Source organism: Ascaphus truei, chromosome 1 (genome assembly GCF_040206685.1).
Source record: "Ascaphus truei isolate aAscTru1 chromosome 1, aAscTru1.hap1, whole genome shotgun sequence".
Lineage (NCBI taxonomy): Eukaryota > Metazoa > Chordata > Amphibia > Anura > Ascaphidae > Ascaphus > Ascaphus truei.
Genome location: NC_134483.1, coordinates 24,313,118 through 24,327,906, shown reverse-complemented (window position 1 = coordinate 24,327,906; position 14,789 = coordinate 24,313,118).

The following is a 14,789-nucleotide window of genomic DNA, read 5'->3' as shown; positions in this document are numbered from 1 at the left end:
ACGTATGTTGATGGGTGCACCCGGTGCACGTCCAAGTGTATGGCTATATGCATTATTCTGTGTGGTACAGGTACCGAAGTTATTATCAGTTACAATAGTAAACAGTTGTTAGCATACATTGTGTGCGTGTTTTATTATTGTGGTTCCTGTAAGAGGAGCATCCCACTCAGGTGGGAACCCTTACAGGTGAGGGCGCTGTGTTCGACGAATCAGGTAAACCCAGGCTCCCAGTGGCGGAGGTTCAGGCCTTCTGTGAGCTTATCAGGTGATGCACCACACCCGGTAACACAAGTGTGTATTTCCCCACATGGTCCCTATCTGCTATTGGGGGGGGGGAAAGGTGTTACAAGTATAATAAACACACTATAACAACAGCTAAATGAGAGTGGACAGCCTGTAGATAGAGTGAGGCACTGTATGAAGTGAGGCTCCTTTAACTAGTTAACATAGTCCCAGTGGAATCTACGTATCTATTATCTCTAATAACAGTGCCTCAAATAGCTGCTCTTGCCATCCAATACAGAAACATAATGATGAAGTTACTTTGTTACTGTAAATTTGTTGCTATAATGCGATAGTGCTGCCTATGCCTAGTATGCTGAATTTCCTGGTTGTGCAAATAAATGTGCAAGTGGTCAAAAGAGTTTAAAAAAAAAACCAGGAAGTAACAGGATGTGTGTACAGTATAGCGACTTGTTAAGACTATAGAGAGGCTTGTGGAGCTCTAATAGTTAATAGCTCATGTGTTAATAACCTCCAATTTGCCAATTAGTAGCTTAACAGGGACACAGCCAAAATGATGACACACCCTAATAGGTTAACAAACTACACAAGTTACCTTCATACTGCACATTAATAAACAGGGAAGGAAGGGAAGGATCTAAAACCTGTGTTGTAACAACTAGGCTAGGACTGAAAGCAAGGGTAAAATAAACACACAAGGAAAAGCTAGCAGATACACACTGTTACTGTGTATGTGCACAATAGAGCAACATTTTAACGACTCCTGCCCCCTTTGTCAAGCCTAACTAATTTTTCCTTTCCTTGTGTGTTCTGATATTTTTTTTCTGTATTGCTGTTATTTTTTATACATTAAAGAAGAAACTTGGTGAGACCAAAAGGAAATTATAAGTCTCTAATTTTCTATTTGTTTTTTAAGTGCTGATCCAGTATGGATTTTTTTGTAGAAAAAAAGCACAGCATGCCATGCTCATCTTGTTACAGTATATCACACTGACATCATTTTGGTCTCAATGAGCAAACATTTCAGGTTCATGGCCCTTTGTCAAGATTTCATGGCGGCCTTTAGGAAAACCATACAGTATGTCTTATAGTTGGATTTCGGGGAATTTGCACCAAAACCCATTTCCGATTCTTACTTCCGGTTCCTTTTTTGCTGGTCGAATCTCTAGCCCTGCCAATTAATGATCTAAAGCAGCGGTGCGCAAATTGGGGGGTGCGCGTGATTAACTGCGGGTGGCGTGTGGCTTACAGAGGCCCCGCGCGCTTCCCGAAGGTAGTTAAATTAAGTGCCGTGGGAAGCGGTGAAGGCCTCTGTAAACCTTACTTACCTTGATTCAGCCGGCATCTGGAGACGCGTCACCATGGCAACGCGGCATCATGTGACGTCATAACGCCCAGACGCAGGGAACCACGGGAAGGTGGGGGGCGCGCGGAGAGCAGGACAGGGGGGGGAGTTGGGGGCACAGGGGAAAAAGCTTCTCTGCTCTAATGTAGATCTACTTATACAGATTACTGAAAACCTTCGCAACCCCATTGATGCATTCAAAGAGAATAAATATATTTTCCACTCACTATACTATGTAAACTGTCATAAGGCACAAGGAAAAAAAATGTATAGGCAGGCGTTATTGCGTCCACTGGCCTGCATAAACAACTGCAATAATATGTTATGTTAGCTCGACCCCTTTTTAAAGCACGGCATTTACATTCTCTCTTGGATCCTCTCCAGTTCGGCTTTTGAACCCTTCAATCTACTGAAACCTCTCTGAATAAGTTCTTTAATTACTTCAGGGCTTCTAAATCAAATAGTTAGTACTCACTGCCCACTTTGCCTGTTTAAACTGCTGCTTACTACTACAGTATGCAGGCTTTCTTAACATTTTCCACTCTTTGTATTACTTAATATTTTAAACTTATATTGTGAATAAAGATGGACAAATGCGCTTAAATCGGTTTCGCAGTGTAAAATCCGTGAACTTATTTGGGTAGTTTCAATCTGCGCTGATTAATCAAAATCTGCCATTGGATACAATCCTACACCAACAAATTGCTGAATTCATGGATTGGATTCTACAAATCCGTCCATGGGTTGCGGAAATCCACAGAGCATATTGGTAATCGTATTGGTAATAATACAAAATCAGCAAAACCAGAATCGCCCTTTCGGACTTTGATCCTCTGAAATACACGGACAAAAGGAATCAATCGATCCACTGTGAATCCAAATTCGACAAAAAAATGAATCCATCTATAATTGTAAACTCTCTGGGACATGGAATTTCCTTTCCAATTGTCTGATATTACGTTTGATGCACTTGTATTGTATTCTAATTCCCTGTATTTGGCTGGCTCTTTAGTAAAGCACTGTATTCATGGTTGGTGCTGTGTAAATAAAAATATACATACTTCTAAATACAGATGTGACAGATGTTTTTGCACCAGTTAATGCAAGCGAATGTGTTAACGTTACCATGGTATTTAAATAAAGGGGGAAGTGTAAGATGAACTGATCCTTCAACAAAATTAACAAAATGAATGGTAATGTGAGTGATAGTTGTTGCAAAATTGTGAATTAATGTATACAACTTAAAAAAGAAGATACTGTAGGGGCATAAAAGGGGAAATCACTTGTAGCACACAGCACATTAAAACATAGCGTTTACTAAATAAAGTTAAAATATGTATCACTGTATAAACTACAAAACAGTAATTAAAAAATGTTGGAAGGGTGAGTTTGTGCTGAACTGCAGAATCAGTAAGTAATCAAGCTCAGAATCATTAATAAAGCTGAATATAATGAAAAGCTGAGTACTGAGACCATAATACTTTAGCTATAACCACGATGGAAGGTGAAAGGATTTGGGTAAATATGTAGATATGCAAGGCTATAGGCAGTATAGGCTAGGATATAATTGAGAAATACAGTAACACTAAGATATTGGAAAAGATACAAACATACCTATAGTAACACTCTCTGATTTATAGTACAGTATAAGCAAAGAGAGCATCACAGCCACTGAAATGGACACAAGTGATGAACATAGTAGCAACCCTGATATTTAACACAAAAAATGCCATGGCACTATTTTAAGCAAGGGCAACTTCATCTATTTAATGGAAGTGTTATTTTGGTGTTATTTATTGAATTAACCAGCATAAACGGGTTAATAACACCTGCTATATTTATACATATAAACACTTACTGTATAGGACAAGAGTTTTAATCTGCTGCGAAAACTGCGTTTTTCATACAAGGCGAAACTGTCACAAATTCAGCCAAAAAACTGTGGTTCACCTAACTGTACAAAAACAATGCGTAAGCATGCAATTTTACCTATAGCTAATATGGTTTGCTTTGATTAACTTTATTAAGTTTGGACCAAAACTGATATATGGCTATTGTTGGAGGGGAGTAGAGAGGAGGAGAGAGTGGGGAAGAGAGAGAGCGTTACTACCACTAAGGTAAATAAGGGATTAACCCTTCCTGAAACCCTTCTGGGAGGCCTAATCACCCACCCTGTGGCTACTACCCCTTTCACCCACCACTTACTAAAATCAAATACATTACAATCAAAACAATCATTAGCCATTTAATCCATTTATTGCCACTGTTGTTATCTATGTCCTCAACAGGGGTACAGATAGCCACATTGACAACCATTGGGCACCCTACTACCCTCCCTCTCTACACCCATACGGAAACAGCGACCTCTACTGTGTTAGTCCTTATGGGCAATTAGTCTGGCTGTGGGGAATCCGTGGTCTGGCAGTGGTCAGTCTGTGTTTCACTTGCACTGGAGAAGAGTGAAAACCTGCGCACAGCCAATGGAGTGGGTCACCAAAATACCTAAATAGTAGATACAAAATATATTCCTTTATTGATCCATGTTAAAAAAAAAGGAGGCAAACACCCTCCTACGTGTTTATCTGTCTGTCTATCTGTCTATCTGTCTATCTGTCTATCTGTCTATCTGTCTATCTGTCTATCTGTCTATCTGTCTGTCTGTCTGTCTGTCTGTCTGTCTGTCTCTCTGTCTCTCTGTCTCTCTGTCTCTCTGTCTCTCTGTCTCTCTGTCTCTCTGTCATACACAGAGGGAACCCTGGTCCTATCTGTCTATCTGTCTATCTGTCTATCTGTCTATCTGTCTGTCTGTCTGTCTGTCTGTCTGTCTGTCTGTCTGTCTCTCTGTCTCTCTGTCTCTGTCTCTCTGTCTCTCTGTCTCTCTGTCATACACAGAGGGAATCCTGGTCCTAGGCACTTTTTAAAAACTCCCAAAGGTGGAGCAAGGAATCAATCGGGGTTCAGAAAAGCCAATTTCAAAGAGCTAAGTCATTAGCCATTTTCTGAAAGTGGGATGGTCTTTGATGTTTCTTATGGATATGGTGAGGACATTCTATTTCCTGGCTCCTTGCACCAAAGGGGCACGAACAGCTCATCTAGTGCCTTTTGAATCTGTGGACTTTTATAAGTTGAAAGTTTTGGGATCGTAGATTCAAGGGCGGTCTGTGGAACTTACATTTTGTTTGAAGGTAGAGGGGTCCTGTGTCATGGATGCACCCAGTGTATCATAGTGAGGAGTTAAAAAGTTGCTCTTTGCTTGGTGGTCAACCAGTGAAGTTTTCACAATTGAGGGATGATATGGTCGAGCTTCCTGTGTCAATGGTAATTCTGGAGTTCTGGATCGCTTGGAGAGTAGAAAAAAGGTAGGTCGGTGTCACGGGTGACCAGGTTTATTATACACCTTTTACCAGGATCATGTATTGAGCAAAACAAGATAATGAAATAAATTGAGGTTTATTCACAGAAGTAGGCACACACACAATGGAACTCAAAATACAGACGAAAAGACACACTTACTTGGGGACTGCGGTCAAAAACTAGACTTCCCAGCTGTAGGGTACTCTAAATAAGAGTTTCCTTGACCGGGACTTAGCACCAAACATCCTCAAACTAAAATTGGATTGAAATCCCAACCGTGACCGCTATGTTAGTTTCTGGGAACTTTGTCGCGAAAAGCTGGACTTAGAATATTTTCCAGGCTGACTTTTCTGAAGCCGGTGCTCTGCTATTCACGCAAGAGCACTTTCAAAAAGCCCACCCGTCCTTCTGCCACTGAGAATCTCCAAACTGATTGGCTTAGGGTTTCTTATAGTATTTTGGAGTTCATTCTCAAACTACTACAGCCAATCAGAGCGTGGGAACTTTCTTAGTAGCCAAATAGAGCAAAGCTGGGACAGAAATCTGGGCTAGCGGGGAATATGAATCTGCCAAGGCACAAGTTTTCAACCTCTATCCCTTACTTTTCAGATGCCACCCACTGGGTCAGGCTCCTCGAGGTCAGGTAGGACCCCTGCTGTGTTAATCCGATGGGCCATGATGTCTGCAGCAGACCATCTCACACCACCACGCGGCATAACGCAAGATTTAACCAGGTAATTGTTTGAATAACGTCTGCTGCATCTGTAGGATGATATTGTATCTCTGCTATTTGAAGTGATTTGTTGTGTTACTAGTTCTTGTAATAAATTTACTGAAAGGTCCTGGGGGGCAATATATGACCGTGGCAGAGATGACAGTTTAATTATCTAGTTGAATTGTAATTGCAAGATTTTCAAAAGAAAGAAGATTGTTACTCTTCGTGGCATTAAATGTAATGTTTTCTTTATAAACCCAGGCTCTGCCTCCTCCTTGTCCTGATAGTCTGTTGGTGGCATTCCGTGTCCTGATAGTCTGTTGCTGACATAGATTTTATAGCCTTAAGGGGAAAAAAATTGCAGGGCGCCGTTATTAAAGGGATTTAACCAGGTTTCAGTGATTGCGAAAATGGTTGAGAAAGAGTAGAGATAAGGTCATGAATGTGTATAGCGTTTGCTGTAGCAGAGTGAGCATTCATGAAGCAGATGTTTATATATGGCACCACCCCAGAGGGCAAGCCCAACCTCCCTGACAAAGCCACCATCCTCCTCCGGACAGCTTGGCATCTGACCTTACTTCCAGTCTGAGTGTGAATGAATAAGCAGAAGTTTGGGGGGGAAACTGCTGTAGGTGAGTGAGAAAAGATGGGGCTTAAATGGTGAAGGGCTGCAAGTGATGAACACAAGTGTAGAATAGTGAGCTCATTGAAAGCTGTCCATTAATATGAATCTTCAGATTAAGTTGCGGGAAGATTCAGACAGACGTCCACATCTTGTCTATAATACAACAAGTGGTGTTGTGGTGCTCTAAGCAATCAGATGTGGCTTGTAATAAGATAGATCAATCCAATAAATGTCCAGATAGTGATAGAGTGTTCATATACTGCATGCTGAGGAAATAACAAGGGTATGTGCCTAGTGGTGTCTGCTTGACTACCACAAATGATGACACATATACATATACCCAAGTGTAAAGAACAATATCCAGGAATGCAGGAACACTCAGCACATCAACGGTGTGCAATCTGTAGAAAGTAGAATCCAGAGAGTAGTATGCCAAACAGAGCACAGCCAGCAACTTGTAAACTTTGCAATGAAAAAATCCCAGGCAAACTCCGAAAAATAAGTAGATTAGCTTTTTATTGCAAGCTACCAAAAAACATGGGTTACATAAACGCACCTACGCATTTCATGCCGAAGCACTTTATCATGTAACCCATATTTTTCGGAGTTGCCTGGGATTTTTTCATTGCAAAATTTACAAGTTGCTGGCTGAGCTCTGTTTGGCATACTACTCTCTCACCTATTGTCTATATCCTGTATAACTATATGAGTCCTGTATAACTGTTCCCTTTGAAATGGGCCATTTGAAAATCTCTGCTAACCCCTAGCTGTGACCATATAGTGCTTCTTAAATTGTAATTCTTTAGTCACCACATATACTGTATGTCATGCACCAGATGCCTTTGGCTGTAGTGTTGTGACTCCTCTTTTCTCTATACAGTGGAAGAAATGCATGATACAGTATAATATTGGTAGTGTAGGACCTACTGAAATGGATTTTGCGTGGCGGGGTTGTAGTCTTAAAATATTTTGGCCAAAGAAGTAAATGACCCATATTAATGAAGAAAGAAAACATAAAATACATAGTAATGTACTAAATAATGTGTCATGTTGGATGTAGCATTGGGATCTTGTCTTTTGTTGTATACTGTATCGATATAGCACTATGGTCAGTCGTTTGCCTGTGAGCATGGGCTGTTCAACCATGTGCAATGCCTTGACAGTCCGGGGCATACCATCTAGCAGTCAGTAATGGCCCATCCGGATTAACACAGCTCTGTTGCCTGCATCTGAATGGGACTCGCACTGTGTGAATTCTACTCTAGCTGCACCTGTCTGAAGAGACGTGCCATAAGAACGAGCCTGAATCAGTCATTCTATCTGCGTGCCTCTAGTAGGCGATCACACAGCTTTTATTTTATTTTAATAACACTGTATTGAAGCAGGGGGTCACCTGAGCTGAGTCGCATACATTTTAGTCCCGGGGACCCCCTGCTTCCCGAGATAAAAGCCACGTTATGGGGTGCCGGTATCACCACCATGTTTAAATTCCCCCGCGTCCGGTCACAAAACCCAGTAGCACTCCAAATGACGCTAATATATATTCAATGTAGTGGATTTGGGTTATAAGCTCGCTAACACTGTGTATGTCTGCAATTATAATATAGAGCAATGTATCAAAACAAACTTATGTTTGCACTTTTTTTTTTACTTTTTAAAGTCTTCAGATACACAAGTTAGATTATAAACTCACGGCAGGGTCTCAGTTTCCCCAATGTTTACTTTTATACACGATTATATATTATTCTTCATTGTTTTATGTCTTGCATAATATCTCTGTGACGTGCCCAGTACACTGGCTTTAGCTATGCACTATCAATACAAATAAAACAATTAAAGCTTCAGTACAATACACTTTTCATTCATACTGTAAATACAAATATTCTTCTGTGCATGTTGCCTTCTGTGCATTACATTTCTATAGTCTATTCTAGAGCTCAGACATGCATTTTTTAGTTTTACTCTGTGTGGTGTTGATGTAGCACTGTCTTCTAGAGTGGTTTATAATTCCATTTTCTTTAAATGGAAGGAACATGTTTTTCTTTTTAATCACTGGTCTTTTTGAAGTCTCTTTGGCCGCACTTAACATTGGCAGCACTTGTGCAGTGAACATAATCAAACATAAATTTAAATAGAAAATGTGAAATCCATCAACATACAGTAATTTTGCCAGTCACATTTTTAATCTTGTGGTTCATGTTTATTATATAATGTTGACAGCTTCTCCTTTTAGTGATACTGAAAAGGGCAGTGCGTTTTCACAAGCCAGGGAAGAGAAGTAGAAGCTTAGAAAGAAAATGTCAGCTATCAGCAGGGGAGCTTTCAAACCAAGGAATGGTTATCTTTCTAGATTTTTTTTATAGATTTAAAATATGACACAAAATCATGTGTTCAGAATTGTAGAATGCTCTCTCTCTCTGACTCATAAAATAAAATTCTACTTAAATATTGTATTGTATTTTATAGAAAGTTGTGAGGTAGGGAGGTTATAAACTAACCTTTTTATATGGAAAGAATATAGAAAGATAAAGCAGGTATAGTATATCCAAAAATAAATGAACCATGAACTTACTTCATGCAACAGTTCTAGATTATGAAGAACTGCCAGAAAATTAAAATAGTAGATCAGAGACATCAGTGGTGATGAATAGAAGAGGATCTGCCAAAGAAAAAGATGTATTAAAAACAAAGGAATAATGTAAAATTTGGGGGCTACGGACGTGCAAATTTTTTTTAATGTTCATGCTGCCAATTTTCTGGTACTTTTGTTAATCTTTGAGCAAGTTTGAACTTTTGCAAAACTAGAAGAATTTTAAAGCAATTCGCAAAGAAATGCACACATCTGAATTTGCGGCAATACTACAGGAGTAAAGAATTTGCAAGATGATTTTAAATTTTTTTTTATAAAAATATCTATAAGAAAACAAAAAGCATATATCTATTATGGAAGTAAATATATTGATGCGGAAACTTGAAAGCAAAGTTGCAATGGTCGTCATCTTTCAAAGTATGCACTTGAATATAAAACACAGTGAGGCAATACATATTTATCTTTACCAAGTGAATTCCAAGTACTGTAGCTGAAAATGGTCAAAAGAACACGCAACAGTAAATGCTGCAAACTGTTTTAACAGATATTTGAAGAATTTAGAGTTCAATAATACTTTTTGTCATTGAAATATCATATTCCTGTGTGGTTCTCCATACTGGGCCAGTGACAGGGGCCTTGCTGACCGGCACTGTAAGCTGGGCCCGGCCAGGCCCAACTTATACATCCAGAAGCTGGGTCTCTGGTTTCCGCATGGCCCTTGCTCTCTTCAGCTGCTTAGGGACTGCCAGGTTGGGAGTCTCTCTCACCAGTGCACGCCGGAAGCTGAGTGCAACTCCAGGCCGGGCATGAGAGAGGCCCAGCCTTGCAGAGAGGGAGGCACAGCGTGGGAGAGAGGCCTGTCAGCAGCTGGGGAGAGCATGGACACCTGAGGACTCAGACAATCCCAAAGGTTGGTGTATATGTGTATTGTATTTTGTCTGTGTGTGGGGAGGGTTATTGTGGTTTGGGGAGGGGAGTATTAAATGGTATTTTGGGTGAATATTAAATTTTTGGTGGGGGTTTTAAATGTAATGTTATTGTGGGTGGCAGGGTATTGTATTTGTGACGGTGAGGATTGAATCAGGCTCTCAAATAAATGTTAAGCCTGTTTGGTTACCTCTGATCCATGTTTTTGGGTTCAATATTGTCAACTCTTGAGCCTAACTGTTGTTCTTGCATAAACTGTAATTGTGTGACAATAAAGAATGTTTATGCCTTTCCAGGGATAACAGCAATCAGGGATTGCTAGGGTATGAGTTTCATGGGGTGGGGGGTGGGGAGGGGGTTGTTGAGAATGTGTTGTCAGAATGTGTCTAGGTAGTCAGGGTCCAGAGTTGCTAGATACCCCAAAAATGTGCCTGAGAATCATGCTTGATTCCCGGATACATATAGGCACATTGTCCTGGCTATATTTCAAATTGAAAATGCTTGCGCAACTCACTGCTAGGGTTCCCTGCTTCAGCACAGCCCAGAAAGTCAAATGGTGCAAAGGTCTCAAAAGTGTCCCTGTAACAATAAAGGGTCCCTAGGTTAAGGGGGTTACCCAGTTACTGCCCAGGTTACCCAGAACCTATATAGGGGTTCATGGGTTTTCCAACCACAGATAAGGATGAGAGGGGATTTTTAAAGTCCAGTTCAATTCCATTGTATAGTGTGTGGGGAATATAAGCTAATAGAAAATAAAGTGCAACTTTTTATTCTATTCTTCATACCCAGAGACCTAGGACATGTAAAAGTATATTTTTATTAGCATTTGTGTTTGGTATAAAATGTACTATTGTGCACGGTATTATGAGCTGGTACTTTCAGGACCAATGTTCTGACATGCCACTGGGCTACCAACTTGATGCCAGTAAGTCTGTTCAAACATCGGACATGAAAGCCACAGAGGATGCCTGAGGTGTGAAGACTATTTGGGCTGAAGTACCCACGTCCTGGGATGAATGGAAGTCCTCCGGACTACAATTTGCGGAGCCTAACCCAGTGGGTGGCATCTGAATAGCAAAGGGCTAAGGTGCATGCCCTTGGCGGATTCAGAATACCTGCTTGCCCAGCTTCACAGGACATGCATCGCTCTGATTGGCTGGTGAGAAAGTTCCCACGCAGTTGATTGGCTGTAGTATTTTGTGAATGAACTAAAAAATACTATAAGAAATCTTTCAGCCAATCAGACAAGAGATTCTCAAGTGCCAAAACAGCGGCTGGGTTTTTGAATGTTGAAAATGATGCCTCAGCGCGAATAGCAGAGCACTGACTTCAGAAAAACCAACCCGGAATATTTTCTAAGGCCTGCTTTTTGCGGCCAAGTTCTAAGAATTGAACGTAGCAGCCGTGGCTGGGATTTCAAACTGATTTTAGTTCCATTAGTTCCGGGATGGTCAAGCAAAACCAAGTCCTCCACAGAGACGGGAGCGGTGGCGTCTGGAACTTCATGCCGATTTGGGTTCCGGGACATTTTGGGCTAAGTCCCGGTCAACTAAAAACTCTTGTTTTAAGTACCATTTAGCTAGGAAAGTCTTGTTTTTTACCCCAGTTCCCAAGTAAGTGTGTCTCTTCTTACAGTAGGTAGTTTGTGTAACATTGTGTGTCTGCCTTTTCCTGCGAATAAATTTACAATTTATTTCACTTTACCTGTTTTGCTCAATGAATGATCCTGGTAAAAAGGTGTAAATGCCTGATCTCCCGTGACAGTATTGTTTTTTGGGAGGGGGTTGTCCATAGTATTTTTGGTGGGGGGTATTGTATTGTGGCTGGGTGGTATTGTATTTTGGGGGGGCTGGGGGTATTGTGGAGGGGATTGTACAGATTTTGGGGGGATTGTGTGTCTATGGCGGAGGAAGTGCGTGTGTGTGGTGAGGGGGGAATGATTGTGAAGGAAGGTAATTAAGTGATAGTGGAGGGGGTGAGGGTGAGGAGAGAAGGATGGGAGAGAGGGGGAGAGTAAGTGCAGAAAAGATGGAGGAAAAGTGAGAGACAGGGGGGAAAGAGAAATACATGAAGAGAGGGGGGATAGAGGTGACGTCACATCCTTTAAAAAAATGGAACCTGTCACATGGTACACCAACCAATCGGATTGAGGGTGTACCATGTGAGGCCTCACATGGTATATCTTTCAATCTAATTGGTTGGAGTCCCATCCATTTTTTTGATGACATCATCTTAAAGGGACGGAAGCATATCCTTCCTGATTGGCTGCTTCCTTCCCTTTAAGATGATATCACATCCTATAAAAAATGGAAGCTGTCACATGGCACACCAACCAATTGGATTGGGGGTGTACCACTTGGATTTTTTATTTTATTTTGCTGTTGGTGCCCACTGAAGAAGAGGCGGACGCAGAGGAAGACGAAGAGGACGAGGACTGCCTTCATTCTGCCAGGGGTAAGTACAAATTTAATTTTCTATATGCTGGGTAATGTTTTGGTTATGTTTTATTTTTTAATGGGAAAATGTGCTCTTATCCAGATTGGAATAATAGGAATGTTTCCCATTTCTGTACACTATTTGTTTGTACTGTATTGGTGTTTGTATTGTATTGTACTATTTATTGTGGGTAGACAGGGTGGGTGAAGGCAGTAGTTCCCCCAAAGTGGCTGGAAGTGGGAGGGGTTATCCCTTTCATTACTATAGCGGTTACTACTGCTAAAGTAATGAAGGAGTTAACACTGTCCGCAACCTTCCTGGTAGACCTAATGACCCACCCTGGAGCAAATACCCGTTCACTCACCCCCTATACCCCCAATAAACCAGGTAAACTGGCTTAACCCTTTTTATTGCCTTAGCAGGTTGCCACTAAAGTTAATGAAGCTGCTTTTATTTGATTTTGATAACACAGTATTGAAACAATGGGTCTAGGGAGATGAACTGCATTAATTTCAGCCCCGGGCACCCCTGTTTCCCGAGTTAAAGGCCTCTGTATGGGGTGCAGGTATCCCCCTGCATTGTTTAAATCTCCCGGTCACATGGGCTGTGACACATGAGAATTTAAACATGGTGGGGATATCGGCACCTCATAATGGGGCCTGTAGCTTGGGAAGCAGGGGCTCCCCGGACCTGAAATTAATGCGATTCAGCTCCGGAGACCCCCTGCTTCAGTACTGTGTTATTAAAATAAAATGTAAATGGTCCAATCGCCTGTTAGAGGTGCGCAGGTAGAGGGACTGATTCAGCCAAGTCTCACTCTTACAGGCAGGTGCAGCCCGGTAGGATTCATACAGTGTGCATCCCATTCAAATGTAGGAACCCCCACTGTGTTAATACCAATGGGTCATTAAGTCTCTTTACTGAGACCCAGAGCACACGCGAGCACAGATGAAAAGAAAACGGAGCAGAAGTGGATTTCTTGAGGAGACCCTTGGACTACATTGGTATGTAGTTTATCTTATCAAATGCCTATGTGGTAAGCAATATGTAGGCCAAATAAAAGACCACTAGAAACTAGATTCTTAGAGCATTGATGCAATATTTTGATTTGCTTTCTACCACATGGCCTCTCTAAAAAAATGTTTTACGTGAATAACAAAGATATGAGGTCTATAGCTTAAAGGCATTGAACATTTGGTTCTAGACAATAGAGGAGGGGACAGGTTTCTTCAGCTTAGAAAAATAGAATAGCCTGGACAGGGCCATCGATGGGGGGAGAGCCAGGACAACTGTCACTGGCCCGGAGGTTGCAGGGTCCTGGCAGGCCAGTGCTGGGAGTTGAGGCCAGCCACAGGTCAGGCCCAACATCTACATCTGACTGCCTGGCCATTGTTGCGTGCCGGGTACCAGTTCTTCCCTCTGCAGCAGTCCTCTCTCCCCTCTTGCACTGGCCTCCGGTGCACTGGAAGTATGGTCACCTGGAAATTATACCCAACTTATTTTGCATATGGGAGGGTTATTATTTGTATGGGGTTGTTATGTGTTTTCGGGGAGGCGAGGTGTCTTATGTGTATCGGGGGAAGATTTGTGTATGGGGTGTTATGGGCATGGGAGAAAGAGGTGCAAGAGAGAGGTTAGGCTTGGGAGAGAGAGTTGGGGCATGGTATAGGGAGAGAGAAGTTGGGGTGGGGAAGAGAGAGAGAGTGAGAGAGATGGGTTGGGAATGAGGGGGAGAGAGAGAGCATTAGGGGTGTTAGAGAGGGATGAGGGACAAGGGAGAGGATGAGAGGGACACAAGAGAATTGGGTGTGAGAGAGCAAGGAGGGATCTCACAAGTCTACCAACACTGAGGGGAGGGCAGTGGAAATTCTATTCCTGGGCCCTGGGAAAGCGGCCTTTGGTCCTGCCCATGATACACAAACAAAATATGCTGCAGTCTAATGGATTCAATATGGAGCTTGACTTTATGGTTTCTCCCATCCACCCTTCTCTATACATATTGATTATTTGATTATTTGTGATTGAATACTTTTATTGAAATATATATTTTTTAGCAGTATGTCATTCTCTTTTATCTTCCCTTTTAAACTCTCTTTGATGCTACTGTATCTATATTTATTACATACCTGAATATCTGTGTTTAAATTATAATAGGTATTTTCTTGGAACATATTTTATACACATTTTACTATATTATGAGTACCCAAACTCACAGCAGATGTATTAGAGGATTATATGTTTGTATATTCCTCATGTCATATTATGGTTGATATAATCTTTTCTCTTATCTCTATTGTTTTTCTTTTTATTGCCAGTTCCCATATCAGTTCACTTAATCATGTCTACCTCCAAGTTATATGTTTACAGTATATTCCATCCATTTTTCATCATATACTTTCCATGCGGTTTCTCATTTCTTTCTATTCACCATTATGTCTCATTTTATTATTACAGTCTTCAGTCTCTATTTAAGCATCCAGTAAGTCCAATAAACCAGCCCAGATGAGGTAACCCATAGTTACAAAATGTGTTGGACTTCTTGTCTCTTTGAAGA